This window comes from Trichomycterus rosablanca, chromosome 4 (genome assembly GCF_030014385.1).
Source record: "Trichomycterus rosablanca isolate fTriRos1 chromosome 4, fTriRos1.hap1, whole genome shotgun sequence".
NCBI lineage: Eukaryota > Metazoa > Chordata > Actinopteri > Siluriformes > Trichomycteridae > Trichomycterus > Trichomycterus rosablanca.
The window spans coordinates 38656229-38673605 of NC_085991.1; the positions used below are offsets into that span (position 1 = coordinate 38656229).

The following is a 17377-nucleotide window of genomic DNA, read 5'->3' on the forward strand; positions in this document are numbered from 1 at the left end:
TTGAACCCGAGTAAGATTTTTGGCCACTTCCACCACTCACTATATTGTGACAAATGCCTTTGTTGAATACTAGATAATGTAAACAAACATTAAAATGAGTCTGAACATCCTGATACTAAAATAAATCTGTCTATCAGTGCTACCGGCTTTAGTAAATTTCATTCTCTATGAAGGAGATTTGATATTTTAACTCTGTTCCACCAAAAATCATACGCTCCCTTTATACTCACTAAAGTCAATAAAATCGTCAGTCACACCCTTCCACATACTTTCACCCACTTAGACAATTTAGCTGCATAATTAGGCCAAGTAAGTATTGCATATGCCATGCAATACTTACTTGACGCACAGTCAAGACTGAACACACACGCACTGCATTCACATCATAGTTTTATAAACGCTTACATGTAGGTAAATCCCAATTCAGTCAGCATTTATTTAGTCATTCAAATTCCAACACTGCCATGACCTAAACATCTCCTGCAAGTGAAAGTAAACCTATAATTATAATCATATAAACCATCTCACACATACATGCTATATAATTCATAATTGTTTATTACAGTTTTTAGCCTTAAACTTTAAGATGTCCCTGTTTAACCTCATTGTAAAGCCACTAAGCAATTCTGCTGTATGTTATGTGTGATCTAATCATGTGCAAGTATGGCATGGTGGTTTGGAAGCTGGGGTCAGAGTGCAGGGTCAGTCATGGTATGGCACCCCTGGAGCAGACAGGGTTAAGTGCCTTGCTCAAGGGCCCAACAGTGACTGCATAGCAGAGGCTGGATTTGAATCCCAGCCCACAGTTCTACACACTAGGCTAGCACTGTCACTTGGTGTGGTGGTGTATGCATGTGGTTTTGTTTGTGTGTGGTGGATAGTGTAGTATGTGTGTGGTGTGGTTGTGTGTGTGATGTTGTATGTGTTTGGTTTGGGGTGTGTGGTGTTTGTCTGATGTGGGTTTGGTGTGTGTGTTATGTTTGTGGTTTAGTATACAGTGTATCACAAAAGTGAGTACACCCCTCACATTTCTGCAAATATTTCATTATATCTTTTCATGGGACAACACTATAGACATGAAACTTGGATATAACTTAGAGTAGTCAGTGTACAACTTGTATAGCAGTGTAGATTTACTGTCTTCTGAAAATAACTCAACACACAGCCATTAATGTCTAAATGGCTGGCAACATAAGTGAGTACACCCCACAGTGAACATGTCCAAATTGTGCCCAATGTGTCAATATTTTGTGTGACCACCATTATTATCCAGCACTGCCTTAACCCTCCTGGGCATGGAATTCACCAGAGCTGCACAGGTTGCTACTGGAATCCTCTTCCACTCCTCCATGATGACATCACGGAGCTGGTGGATGTTAGACACCTTGAACTCCTCCACCTTCCACTTGAGGATGCGCCACAGGTGCTCAATTGGGTTTAGTCCATCACCTTTACCTTCAGCTTCCTCAGCAAGGCAGTTGTCATCTTGGAGGTTGTGTTTGGGGTCGTTATCCTGTTGGAAAACTGCCATGAGGCCCAGTTTTCGAAGGGAGGGGATCATGCTCTGTTTCAGAATGTCACAGTACATGTTGAAATTCATGTTTCCCTCAATGAACTGCAGCTCCCCAGTGCCAGCAACACTCATGCAGCCCAAGACCATGATGCTACCACCACCATGCTTGACTGTAGGCAAGATACAGTTGTCTTGGTGCTTCTCACCAGGGCGCCGCCACACATGCTGGACACCATCTGAGCCAAACAAGTTCATCTTGGTCTCGTCAGACCACAGGGCATTCCAGTAATCCATGTTCTTGGACTGCTTGTCTTCAGCAAACTGTTTGCGGGCTTTCTTGTGCATCAGCTTCCTTCTGGGATGACGACCATGCAGACCGAGTTGATGCAGTGTGCGGCGTATGGTCTGAGCACTGACAGGCTGACCTCCCACGTCTTCAACCTCTGCAGCAATGCTGGCAGCACTCATGTGTCTATTTTTTAAAGCCAACCTCTGGATATGACGCCGAACACGTGGACTCAACTTCTTTGGTCGACCCTGGTGAAGCCTGTTCCGAGTGGAACCTGTCCTGGAAAACCGCTGTATGACCTTGGCCACCATGCTGTAGCTCAGTTTCAGGGTGTTGGCAATCTTCTTATAGCCCAGGCCATCTTTGTGGAGAGCAACAATTCTATTTCTCACATCCTCAGAGAGTTCTTTGCCATGAGGTGCCATGTTGAATATCCAGTGGCCAGTATGAGAGAATTGTACCCAAAACACCAAATTTAACAGCCCTGCTCCCCATTTACACCTGGGACCTTGACACATGACACCAGGGAGGGACAATGACACATTTGGGCACAATTTGGACATGTTCACTGTGGGGTGTACTCACTTATGTTGCCAGCTATTTAGACATTAATGGCTGTGTGTTGAGTTATTTTCAGAAGACAGTAAATCTACACTGCTATACAAGCTGTACACTGACTACTCTAAATTATATCCAAGTTTCATGTCTATAGTGTTGTCCCATGAAAAGATATAATGAAATATTTGCAGAAATGTGAGGGGTGTACTCACTTTTGTGATACACTGTATGTGTGTGGTTGTGTTTATGGTATAAGCGTGGTATGTAGCGTGGTATGTGTGTGTGGTGTAAGTGGGAGGGGTATATGCGTGTGGTGTAAGTGGGTGTGGTATATTGTGTGGTGTATGTGGGTGTGGTATATGTTTGTGGTATGCAGTGTGGTATAAGTGTGGGTGTGTTTGCTGTATGTAGTGTGGTATATGTGTGTGGTGTGGTTTGTGTATCTGGTGTCACATGGTTGTGTGTGTTTGGTGTATGCGAGTGGTTTGGTGTGGGTGTGTGGGATGTAGTATGTTGTATGTTTTTTGTCTGGTGTGGTGTGGTGAGGTGTAAGTGTGGTATGTGTGTGTGTGGTATGTATCTGGTGTGGCTTTGTGTGTTTGGTGTTGTATGTGAGTGGTTTGGTATGTGTGTGTGTGTATGTGTGTTTGTGGTATGTATTATAATGTATGTGTTTGTGTAGTGTGTGTGTAAGTGTATTTATGCATGTTGTGCATGTCTGAATGAGTCTGAGTCGCTATCAGAGCTTCTGTACCTTGTACATCTCTGAGCTTGAATATTGAAACCTGTCACACCGTGTTCATCACTCACATAAAGTAAGCAGTCGGGTCAAATAAGGAGAAAAACGCCAATGCTGCACCAGTGATGAGAGGAATGATGGAGCAAGCCCAGGGTGGCAATGTGCCCGAAATCAGAGTGTTCTGGACAGCATTGCAGGTGGTGAATCACCGTCCAAACAAACACACTTGCAAAACACTGAACGGACAGGTTAAACAACCTTCTACATTAAGTTGCCATGTTATCAGCTACCATACTGGCATGCATCATCATGTTTCTCAGAGAAAGATTATACATGGCACCACAAGCATTACCAAAAGCTTAACTCCACTAGCCACAAACTGACATATGCTATACACCATACAAACTAGCCAGTGAGTGTACGTACAAAGTCACAGTCCTCACAGCCCTAGTCATTTAGCATATAAACCCACAACATACACACATAAAAAAACATATTTACTTAGACATGTACTGTTTCTGTATCAGCAAAACTATTAAATGTATAATTAAGGGTTTATATCTATGAATGGGCTGAGTAATTAGACTGCTGCTGAAGGCTGAATATGCAGCTATGAATGCATTCAATAACATATTTAATAAAAATACCCAAAACTAGTGACGTATTGAAACTACTTTAAGAAGATAGTTTTTGAAGAAATGTTAAGTCACATTTTTTGCAGCTTAGGTGGCGCAGCAGTAAAAACACACGCTAATGCACCAGAGCTGGGATCTCGAATACATTGTATCAAATCTCGGCCACATGAACAACGATTGGCCTGTTGTTCATATAGGGGTGGAGTATTAAGCCAGATAGGGACTCCTCGTAACTGATGCACTACGACCTCTGCTGGCTGATTGATGGCACCTGCACAGAGGCGGGGAAAGAGTGTGGATCAGGGTGTGTCTCTCCGTACACAAGGCTGATTCGCATAAATGCACTCGCCTAGTGTGGGTGACAAAATGCATACGGCTGCTGCCCACGTGTCGGAGGGGGCTTGGGTTAGCTTTGCTCTCCTCAAATCAGAGCGGGGGTCGGCATTAGTGGAGAGGAAGTGTGGGCAATTAGACGCGCTAAAAAGTCGAGTTTAAATTGCCAGAGGCAAATATTACTTCAAAATAATAATCTGCTTACAAATTCAGTGTATTTTACTACTGTTATGATAACATTATTAAGAAGTAATAAAGTCCACAAAAAAAAAAGATTTATGAATGCTACTTCAACCACTTATTTCATTTTAATCATGGTTTTTAAAGATGAACGAATTATTATTAACTAATTATTAGCAACAGTTTTAGGAGAAATAAATATGCACTTAGTCTGGGTAAAACCAAGGTGAATTCCTTTTTTTTATATCATAAACAATTGTGGTCTGTGTTGGTCCAGCTGAGAGAAAAAGTTGAAAATCACCGGTCTGAGTAAAGACAGACTACAAACAACTAAAAACAATAAAAAATGTTCTAAAATGAGTGTTTATGACGTTACCTGAGTTTGCCAAAGCTGATGTACTTTCTTAACTGATTGTAGATACACACGCTGACTGTGTGTGTGTGTGTGTGCACGCAAGTGTGTGTGTGGAAAGACACATTTATTTGCCAAATGATTCTTTATGGATTTGTATGCAAATTTGATACATTATTTATTATTATTTATTAGAATTATTAGAATTTTAACGCCCTTTGGTTACGTTCATGACAAAAACGGTAGTTACGCGTTACAAAATTAATCACTTCTCAAGTTTTAATGTCAAACACAATCATGGACAATTTAGTATCTCCAATTCACCTCACTTGCACGTTTTTGGACTGTGGGAGGAAACCAAAGCTCCCGGAGGAAACCCACACAGACACAGGGAGAACATGCAAACTCCACACAGAAAGGACCCGGACCACCCCAACTGGAGATCAAACCCAGGACCTTATTGCTGTAAAGCAACAGTGCTACCCACTGAGCCACCTTGCTGTCCAAATTTGATACATAGTTGGATTTCCGTCTACAGCTGGTCAATTTATAGTTGGCCAAATCCTGCTTTTACTATTAGTGTACTAATATTTAAAATAATATTAAACAGATTTATTTTGTATCTCTCAGTTTTATTGTTCTTCAGCAGTCTCAGTAAACAAGCTTTTTTCAAAATGAAGACACTCAGAACACATTTTGCAATCACATTGCATCATCTAATATTGCATCATCTACATTTACATTTTCAGCATTTAGCAGAATCTTTTATCCAGATTGACTTACGTAAGAGCTTCCTCAATAAACATTTCCATACTCCAGTCTAAGCAGACAATGGTTTAAGGACACAAATCTGCTGAAACCCATTAGAACCAAAGTATAGGTAGAATTTTTTAATAAATAGTGTAAATGAATAGTAAGTGCATGTTTTAATTTATACTTAATAAACTGGTGGTTCTTTAAAATTTGCTTGAAGATGGTGAGAGACTCAGATGTTCATTCCATCACCTGGTACTAGAATGGATAATATCCTTAATGCCTGTACTTCTCGTTCTGAACAGGGTTTAATGAGTGTGTACTCAGTTTAATGAGTAGACTGAAGCTGTGTTAAAGCATCAGTGTTTTAAACTGAATGTGGGCAGCTACAGGAAGCCAATGAAGAGAAGGCAGCAGTGGGGTGATACTGCAGTGTTTGGGTTAGGCAGGCAGCTGCATTTTGAATTAGTTGCAGGGGTTTAAAAGTGGAGCACCTGCAGTAGTGCAGCCTTGAAATGTCAAGTGATTGGACAATAATCTAATGGATTTCCATAAAAAAAAAAAAAAAAGGTCAAATCTTTTCATGTTTTAGAAGAGGAACTGACATGATCTTGTACATGAGCAAAGAGGGACAGCTGGTTGGCTAGGACGACACAGGTTTTGTACATTAAATTTGACACACTGCATCACATTTGTATTGCATCTTGTTAAGTCAGTGTGGTTAAGGTACTAGACTAGTAATCAGAAGGTCACTGGTTCAAGCCCCACCACTGCCAGGTTGCTGCTGTTGGGCCCTTGAGCAAGGCCCTTAACCCTCACAGTACTGTAAGTTCGCTTTGAATAAAGGTGTCTGCTTAATGCAGAAAATGTAAATCACTGTGTGGCATCCTGGCATTATTAATATTCACATAATACATATACATGTATTTTAGTGATGTATGTGATTACGTAATATGAAGTAATTTTCACCAAGTGGATAGCACAGTGAGAACGAATAAGCCGTGTTCTAAGTTTTGCTGCAGACCTTAACACTGAAAAACTGTTGCAAACATCTTCATAGAACTAGACATCTAATAAAGGCAACTACACACAGGACACTAACTACATGTGAGATGTAAAACTCAAAGTAAACGAGCAGAAATTATATTTAATATGATAAAACGTTTGCCCTCCTCTCATACAAACATGCCTACACAGCTTAGACTTTCAGCTTACTGCTATTACTCCAAAGCCCTCAAAGCTGAAAGCTTTCTACATTTCCTCAAAGCAAATGCCTTTCAGTAACATTAAGTTTTAACTCCTTAACTAACATTCCCTTTTTAATACCATCTTGATAAACGCCATTATGTGATATAAATAAAACTGATACTTCTTAGTTTTATACTCCAGGCCATCTTGGAAGGTACTTATGCAAAACAGCCCGCAGTAAGAACTACAAGATTTGTAGACTGTCAAAATAAAGAAACAAAAGAATCAAAGAAAGAAATTAGTTATTATAATCTGATGACTGAGACTGTGCCAGAGTGGCGCAGGGGTAAATTACACCAGCCCATTACAGATTAAATCCAAGGTTTAAATTGCCTGGGAATTTGGTTGGTTAATAGGTCAGTTAAAAATGTTTAATTAATCATATACACTGATCAGCCATAACATTAAAACCACCTCCTTGTTTCTACACTCACTGGCCATTTTAGCAGCTTCACTTACCATATAGAAGCACTTTGTAGTTCTACAATTACTGACTGTAGTCCATCTGTTTCTCTGCATGCTTTGTTACCCCCCTTTCATGCTGTTCTTCAATGGTCAGAACCCCATAGGACCACTACAGAGCAGGTACTATTTAGGTGGTGGATAGTTCTCAGCCTTGCAGTGACAATGACATGGTGGTGGTGTGTTAGTGTGTGTTGTGCTGGTATGAGTGGATAAGACACAGTAGCACTGATGGAGTGTTTAAAACACCTCACTGTCACTGCTGGACTGAGAATAGTCCACTGACCAAAAATATCCAGCCAACAGTGCCCCGTGGGCAGCGTCCTGTGACCACTGATGAAGGTCTAGAAGATGACCAACTCAAACAGCAGCAATAGATGAGCGATCGTCTCTGACTTTACATCTACAAGGTGGACCAACTAGGTAGGAGTGTCTAATATTAGTCTAATATATGTCTAGTATTTAAAAACTTTAGCAGTGCTGCTGTGTCTGATCCACTCATACCAGCACAACACACACTAACACACCACCATCATGTCAGTGTCACTGTAGTGCTAAGAATGATCCACCACCTAAATAATACCTGCTCTGTAGTGGTACTGTGGGGGTTCTGACCATTGAAGAACAGGGTGAAAGCAGGCTAAAAAAGCATGCAGAGAAACAGATGGACTACAGTCAGTAATTGTAGAACTACAAAGAGCTCCTATATGGTAAGTGGAGCTGATAAAATGGACAGTGAATGTAGAAACAAGGAGGTGGTTTTAATGTTACGGCTGATCGGTGTATTTCACAGGCAAAAAGTTATGCTATTTATAACAAAACTACCTTAAGTCTTAAAGATAAATGAATGGATAGGCTACCAATAATAATGTATTATCTTAAATTATGGTCTCCCATGATTTAACATAATTCATTGGGATTAATGGCTATGTAGCTAAATTTGTTTTTGTCAGCTGGAACATTTCAACTTAAATGACCTAAAATGATATATACATATGATAAACTAAATAACAGAAAGCCAGAACATATTAATACTAATAAAAACATGTCCAGCTTTATTCCTAAATGGTTTGTGGTGGGACATTAGACCATTATTCAAGAAGAAAATCCATCAGTGACATAATGTTACAATTCACAAATATGCCTCCACTTCCAAACGAAATGCACTAATAGTTTAAGAACTAAATCTTTCACACACTGTTTCACCCTGAGTAGGTGCTGACAGCCAGAAGTACATTCTCAGCTCCCCAAAGCAAGCATTCATTTTTGGAAAAAGTTTCAACATATAAACATAAATATTATTAAACAAACTGACTGATCCTGGATCTGTTACTTACAGTGAATGAACTCAATGTCCTGCAGGCAGGGTGGTGCACCTAGTGACCCAAAGTTCTCTCCTGCAAGGCCACAGGATGCAGGACCATGCATAAATTAGTCTGCCTCAGGGATACATATAAACAAGCAAATTTTATCCTTTTTATTCCTCACTAGCTCTCTCTCTCTCTCTCTCTCTCTCTCTCTCTCTCTCTGTCATCTTTCTTTCCATTACCTTTGCCCACTTTCAAACCATTTTGTATGAGTTCTGGTCCTGAGCAAGGTACAATTTGAAATTCACTCACTCTGGCTTAGATATGCATACGTCAGTGCGTGATGACGTACGCCACAGGCACGAAGCCAGTGCTCAGCGTTACCGCTCTGATTACCCTCCGCTACAACACGGTGGATATTAGCGGCTAAATGAGTTCACCAGCTGTGAGTGAACGAGCATCCACAGTTAAAAAAAGAAGCAGTAGAAATAGTTGATAAGAGAGGAAAGACTAGACTCTTTTTTTCTGTATTCTTTAAGCACAACATCTGCTGCAGCAAATTCTGCAGCAACTCTTAAGCACTTTTTTATATTCTTTATCCTGGTTGAGCACTTTTGTTAGAAAATGTTTACATACAAATAATAATCAGTCCATGTTGTGGATTAAAGTTAGTTAAGACCAGAGGTGGAAAGTAACGAATACGAAATCGCGTTACTGTAATTGCGTGTACTTTTTAGTTTTTTGTGTACTTATACTTTTTAAAGTAGATTTCACAGCCTGTAATTTTACTTTTACTTAAGTATGTTTTGTATTAAGAATTGTAATTCGCTACATTTTAAATAAGATCTGTTACTGAGTAAAATAATAAACGCTAAAGAAATCGCGTCTGGGAAACTGCTGCAGTGAATTCTGCGACGGGGAGTCGGATCTTTTGTCTCGGTTCCTTATAAAGAACCGTATATATTCATTTATTTCAGTTTAAAGGGCCATTCAAAAGATTCAAATAATTCTACGACACATCACTAGTGGTTATACAGTTTAAAAAAGTTTAATGGGACTAAAATGACACATTACACATCCCTAAATGTTTTAAATGTTGTATCAACATGTTTCTTCTATTATATTTGAATTAAAAACAACTATTGTGAGATTTATATCCACTTGTCCTGTTTGCATTACACAGGAGACACGCCCCCCTGCTGTTAATAAAGTAACTAACGTTTACTCGTTTAATTTATGAGTACATTTTAAATGAGTTACCTTTTACTTGAGTAGATTTTTAGACTAGTAACTTTACTCGTACTTAAGTAAAAATTCATTAAAGTAATAGTACTTTTACTGGAGTACAATATTTAAGTACTCTTTCCAACTCTGGTTAAGACATATGTTAATATATTATATTATATACTGTCAAAGCTTATGTTTATTTGAGAATGATGTCGTGTTTTTGTCTGTATACAAATGCTGAATACAAGTAAAAGGTGAAAGCTAATTTATTTGTATTATTATTATTATTATTATTATTATTATTTCTAAAATATTATGTAGTTGTAAAGCAGGGGTGTCAAACTCACGGAGAGCTTAAACGACTGTATGATTGTTGTGATGGTTCGAGTCGTTACAGAGACGCGCTTATAATTTAATGCGCTCCTGCGCCTTTAAGAGACAACGTGACATCGTAGTCGTGGCAACTAACTTTAACCTTCGCTAAGAAGCCATGTGACTTTTACTGCAAAAGAAAACAATAATAAACAATAATAAATAAATACAGATAATTATATTGCAATATAATACCCAAGCATTGTCTGTAAGTAGTGGCGTTTATATTCTCAGTTGTTAGTAAATGTTTAGTGAGTATATCACAGCCTTTTAGTTACAAATTTACCATAATTAAATACTGTTGTTACGTTACTATAGCAATTAGTATCTTTACACACAATTTTAACTCGTTATTTTACGTTTGGTTAAATCTCATATTGTACCAGATGTAACACTTGACTACAGCTGTGTGCTTTTTACTGTATTAGGTTCTTTATTGTTTTTATTGTTTGTATTTTTACTTCATTTTGATGCACACAGTGTATCACACAGCTGGGGAGCAAATAAACCGACTGTATTCTGAAGGGAGCTGTCTGTCTGTCTGTCTGTCTAGCTGAGAAAGGGGGATAAACTATTAGTGAGGGCAGAATGATTGTCTTAAAAATACACTGTAAAATCCTAAATAAACTGCATCTTTCAAAATGCAGGCTGATTTTGTGACCTGCAAAGTGACACAGCCTGCCAGTAGATGATGTTACACATATTTACACATGATCCTAAAATGTACTAGAAGATAAGTAAGAAAATTAAGCATAAGGAGGAAATTTAATGAAAGTGAAAACAAGTTTGTGCTTCAGGAAGAGAAACCGGTGCGTCTCTTGTGTTATGAGGCCGTGTCTGTGGTAAAGTAGGACAATATAAATGCAGAATTCAGCCTCCAAGAAAAACAGCAATGTGACTGCAATCACAGCGGATACGTTACAATCGGCCCTTTGAGGGCCACCATAATGCTGATGTGGCCCTCGGTGAAAATGAGTTTGACACCCCTGTTGTAAAGGGTGAGATTTTATAGACTTTGCAAATAAATTTTTCAGAGGTTCGCAGGTACAGCCTTTCAATGTTGGTGTTCCTGGCAGTTTTTCTGACATTTGTATTATTCATATCGATATCGGAATTATATCGTATCGACCAAAATTAGGAGTTATATCGTGATATAAATTTAAGCCATATCGTCCAGTCCTACTCTGGCTCGGTCGGTTGTCTACAATACGATACACAGAATAATGCAGTGTATATGTGTGTGCATATGTATACACCAATCAGCCATAACATTAAAACCACCTCCTTGTTTCTACACTCACTGTCCATTTTATCAGCTCCACTTACCATATACAAGCACTTTGTAGTTCTACAATTACTGACTGCAGTCCATCTGTTTCTCTGCATGCTTTGTTAGCCCCCTTTCATGCTGTTGTTCAATGGTCAGTACTCTCCCAGGACCACCACAGAGTAGGTATTATTAGGGTGGTGGATCACTCAGCAGTGACACTGACATGGTGGTGGTGTGTTAGTGTGTGTTGTTACTAGTTGTTACCTAGTTGGTCCACCTTGTAGATGTAAAGTCAGAGACGATCGCTCATCGATTGCTGCTGTTTGTGTTGGTCATCTTCTAGACCTTCATCAGTGGTCACAGGACGCTGCCCACGGGGCACTGTTGGCTGAATATTTTTGATTGGTGGACTATTCTCAGTCCAACAGTGACAGTGAGGTGTTTAAAAATGAGTGCTGCTGTGTCTTACCCTCTCATACCAGCACAACACACACTAACACACCACCACCATGTCAGTGTCACTGCAGTGCTGAAAATCATCCACCACCCAAATAATACCTGCTATTGTCCCAATTTTTTGTCCCAATATAGTAAAAAAAAAAAGTATGACTGCCTTTTTTAGAGGCTCTTTATAGAGAGCATAAATCCACAGAGACTATAACACCTACGCAAGTGTGACAGTCTCTTGCAAGCCAAAATGATCTGTTTATGTGTAAATAAAGAAAAAGGCATATTTGAATACACATGCGTGATTAACTTTATAAGTAATTACACAGTGACAGTTTTTTTTCCGCTGGAATTCCTTTCATCTTCATCTAGTTAAACATATAAATAACTTCAAATTAAAGCTGAACTTCTGGGCTTTAACTTTAGGGTTTAATTTACAAACCAATGAGCCAAAATACCACCAATTGTGGGCAATTACTGCATAGTGTTACATGCATGTGTTGTGTTTGTGTGTGTGTGTGTGTGTGTGTGTGTGTGAATGCAAAAGTCCATGACTTCAATAGCATTCACCTTGCCTCACTTACCCTAGCTTGGTTTAGGTGCAGACATCTGTCTGTCTGTCTGACGGACTTTCAGTCTCTTTGAGGTGGCTTTCACCCCACCCTCCACTGGTACCGGTAGCAAACTGCTGCATATTTGTGACCACTAAGAAGACGTGGCAGCAACACAGCTGTTTGTGCCATGTGTGTGTGCGCGCTGGGGTGGAGACTAGCCAGAACATCACTGTCTCCCACTGTGAGTGTGTGTGTTGTATAGTGTGAAACTGGGAAAGCAGGCCAGTGCAGGGCGCACAAATCTGAAAGTTTTAAACTTTAGATGTTGAAATAATCACTAAAATGTCAATATTTACCTTTGATCTATAAAAAAACCTATATTTTATTAAATTAATTGTTGGAATATTGTACTTCACACTAAGTAACTTATTACTTTTTCATACAGGGTGCTTGGGTGATGCACTGATACAGTACACTAGCCCACGGAAGCTGAATCTCAAGTGGTGCTATGGGCCAGAACTGATTGTCTGTGTTTGTCAGGGAATAGCTGAGGCCATGCATTGGATTGGTATCCTATCCGAAGTGATTCTAGTGAAACCAGACCCTAACCAGGATAAAGCAATGAAAAAAACATGACGTGAAATAAAAATTATTATTTATATAATTTTGGATGACCTACACAACCCCTAAGAGGCAGATAAAGAAGCAATACAGAGAGGTAATTAAAGCAGCACACTGGTACCAGTTGTAAAACACACCCACACACTGACACAGTGAAAGAAAGCAAACACCTACGCACGTCAACCTCCCAAACCCAGACAGAGTTACTTTACTGACATTTCATTCTGGCAGCATCCCTCCTGCTCTCACTTTTCCTCTTCATGTTCCTTTTGTTCTCACTTTAAACTCTCTAATCCTCCTTTCCTTTGTTTCTCTACCCTCCCTTTTATCTAATATCAGATGTCACCACAAAGACCTATCCCTGATTCTTAGCCTGAACAAGTCTAACAATAACTGATCTTAATCTTCTACATAGTACAGAGTGAAGACAAAGTTAAGGTCAAATCATTAATTATATAAATAAAATATTAAATGGTCTTTTTATGCGACTGAATGACTACAACAAACTCTTTGTCCAGACAATTTTGATAGCCATCCAGTGGTACATCTTTGGCAGGTCCATTTGGCAAAATTGTTAAGACTTAGCCAGATCAGCCATAACATTAAAACCACCTCTTGTTTCTACAATTACCGACTGTAGTCCACCTGTTTCTCTACATACTTTCACCCTGTTCTTCAATGGTCAGGACCCCCACAGGGTCACCACAGAGCAGGTGTTATTTGGGTGGTGGATCATTCTCAGCACTGCAGTGACACTGACATGGTGGTGGTGTGTTAGTGTGTGTTGTGCTGGTATGAGTGCATCAGACACAGCAGCGCTGCTGGAGTTTTTAAATACTGTGTCCACTCACTGTCCACTCTATTAGACACTCTTACCTAGTTGGTCCACCTTGTAGGTGTAAAGTCAGAGACGATTGCTCATCTATTGCTGCTGTTTGAGTTGGTCATCTTCTAGACCTTCATCAGTGGTCACAGGATGCTGCCCACGGGGTGCTGTTGGCTGGATGTTTTTGGTTGGTGGACTGTTCTCAGTTCAGCAGTGACAGTGAGGTGTTTAAAAACTCCAGGAGTGCTGCTGTGTCTGATCTACTCATACCAGCACAACACACACTAACACACCACCACCATGTCAATGTCACTACAGTGCTGAGAATGATCCACCACCCAAATAATACCTGCTCTGTGGTGGTCCTGGGAGAGTCCTGACCATTGAAGAACAGCATGAAAGAGGGCTAACAAAGCATGCAGAGAAACAGATGGACTACAGTCAGTAATTGTAGTATTGTTCTGGTAAAATTGTGGGTGATAGTTTGAGGATGTGTTTAAAAATTATTTTTGTCATTAATTAATCATTGTCATTAGTTAATCTCAGGAAAAGCACCCCAGACTAATATATGTATAACACTTACACTAAATTAAATCACATAAAAAAACTCTTACACCACCAAATTAATATTCCATGTTGCTGTTTGTATATTTGGAAGCAAGAAAATCCAAGCAGAAAATACTGAATCCATATTTGTTCTTCACAAGTATCTCGAAACTTTTCACTGTACACAGCTCAACAGCGTCCAAAATCTCTCTTGCTTTCACCGTTGTATGCCTCACACACTGTTTGTCTCTTCAGCTCTCACCCACACGACTCTGCCATGGCACCCACCCAATTCTTCAGTGTAGCCTAAAAACTATTTTTACTCATCTTCTCCCACTTTGTTCAGACGCAGGGAGAACAAACCCACATGGACACACACACTAAATACTAAAAAACACACTGGAGTAAGTCATCAAGGAAAGCCCTGAACAAAAGGACCATTTATTGTGTGTGTATGTGTGGGGGGGTGGGGTGATTGGTGGTTCGGGTTGGCCCCCTTTCAACATTCACAGCCAGTACACTACATTCTCTCACCACAACACAATCAGACTGTCAACTTCATGTGAAAAGCTCACACACTTGCTTAGTGCTACACAAAGAGCCAACAAAACTTCGCTCCTACAGGTCCAGTCACACTAGAAACAAGCCTTTCGAATTACAGAAAAATGGTAATTCAAGACGAGACTGAGAAATTTTAGCTGAAAATAGTCTGTTATGGCGATTTTTGCAATTTAGCCATAACTAAGCCTAAGCCTTTTATTTGAATTTTATTTTGGTTTTACAGGCTTCACAAATGGAATTTAATAAATACAAGGTAATGTAAGAGAGCAAACCAAGTTATACACGTACACAAACTTTCAAAAATTGGAAGATTTTTGGAAATGCTTCTTGTCTATCCCTGACTGTTAAAAAGCTAAGCTTTTATTTTATTACTTTAATATTTGTAATAATAATATGTACCAGGGTTTGGTAATATTCTTTCATATTTCACTGTAAAATGACTCACAATTTAACAGAGCTTATAATCTAACAATCAATCTTTTATGAGGTCTGCACAGCAGGGCAGTTGTGGTGTTAGATTTAGCCTTTATTAATTAAAACTTTTGAGTAAATTGTGATCAACAGTTGGCTGTATGAACCACACAGATACTTTAATGTATAGGAAGAAAAGGCTACGTACAGAAGTCTGCATCGCCATAAGCCTCAAATGGCCCATAGGCCACAAGTTTAGAAGCCCTGCTTTGAAGGAAAAATGAACTGTGGTGAATTGTAGTTCACACAGATACTAGGCGTATTAGGGCCACTGTAAAAAATATTTTTAAGTTTTGATTTCGAGAATAAAGTGGTATTCGATTTCAAGATTAAAGTCAAAATATTATGAGAATAAAGTCAAAATATTATGAGAATAAAGTCAAAATTATTTCGAGATGAAAGTCAAAATATTATGAGAATAAAGTCAAAATATTATGAGAATAAAGTCAAAATATGAGAATAAAGTCAAAATATTATGAGAATAAAGTCAAAATTATTTCGAGATTAAAGTCAAAATATGAGAATAAAGTCGAAATATTATGAGAATAAAGTCTAAATATTATGAGAATAAAGTCAAAATATTATGAGAATAAAGTCGAAATTATTTCGAGATTAAAGTCAAAATATTATGAGAATAAAGTCGAAATATTATGAGAATAAAGTCAAAATTATTTCGAGATTAAAGTTGAAATATTATGAGATTAAAGTCAAAATATTATGAGAATAAAGTTGAAATATTATGAGATTAAAGTCAAAATGCAAGCGCAGAGAGCAGCTTATAATGAGTGTTATTGTGGTTATCCAATAACCCGCGATTATTTTTGGGTGGCTGTTTGTATTGCACACTTCCATCCACATGACATGACGACTAAACCCGTCAATGCAACCATTTATAGCGATGCCATATGGCTTTAGTTTATCGTAAGTATTTAGGTTATCGTACGAGTCCATAAGGCTCGGCTGAAGTACTGCTGATGACGCAGACGCCGAGCACACCGGTGGCACACGTTCTTCTAAATAAACACAGTTTATTCCAAAGCCGTTTTAGCGTCCTTACACTAATAACAAACTGGTGCTGATGTGCATGAGACTGGGGATTTCTTTATTTGTGAAACCAATATGAAAGTATAACAAATCATGAACATCCCTCATTTTAACACAAGGAGGTTGCTATGGTCATAATATTTCGACTTTAATCTCGTAATTATTTTGACTTTAATCTCGTAATATTTCAACTTTATTCTCGTAATATTTCGACTTTATTCTAATAATATTTTGACTTTAATCTCGTAATTATTTTGACTTTAATCTCGTAATATTTAGACTTTATTCTCATAATATTTCGACTTTATTCTCATATGTTGACTTTAATCTCGAAATTGAAACTTATACGACTTTATTCTCAAAATCAAAACTTAAAAAAATATTTTACTTTAAAGTGGCCCTAATACGCCGTCATACACAATTGACTGAAAAACTATTAAAGGTTCCATAACTTTTTCACATGCTACACTTTTGTTTTTATAGAATTTAGCAGATAAACAGTTATAATGCATTATATTATTTAAAAGTTTGTTTCCTGTAGAGAATTATCAGGGGTGTCCACTAACTTTTGCGTAAGACTTTTGTTTATGCTTTGACATCTTTGCCATGCTGACATAAATGCAGTCCTTTAATTACATAAATTGCATAATTTAAGTGGACCTTTCTTAGTTCTGCAATACTTTGGGTACCAAAACTATATTCATTACATGGAACACATGAAACAAAGTAGTACATACTATATCATGATACAGAATTTTCCACAGCTTTCTAATTGAATTGAAGTTAAAATGCAAGCAAACAGGTGGCATTTGTACTCTGGGGCACCAGCTGGGCAGGAATAATAAGTTCCACTGCACATTGGTCGCAGTAAAGTGACTTAATCAAAAGGATGTTTTTGCTCAATTTTAACAAGCTGAACAGAAAAGACACAAGGAGGAGACAAACAATTTTGATCGAGTGTGTACTAGGAAATAACTACAAGAGCCTGTTGATCTACATCCTGTTTTTGTTAATCATCTTTTGGCCCAGGTCATGTAGTTTAGGGTCACAGTGAGACTACAAACTGTTG

General features: G+C 38.5%; 1 protein-coding gene across 1 annotated transcript in view; it reads right to left on the reverse strand.

The window, feature by feature from the left end:
- The window catches only part of si:ch73-335l21.1 (insulin receptor substrate 1-B), a 96184-nt gene that overhangs the window by 29718 nt on the left and 49089 nt on the right, over nucleotides 1-17377 (reverse strand). The gene's annotated exons all lie outside the window — the stretch shown is intronic.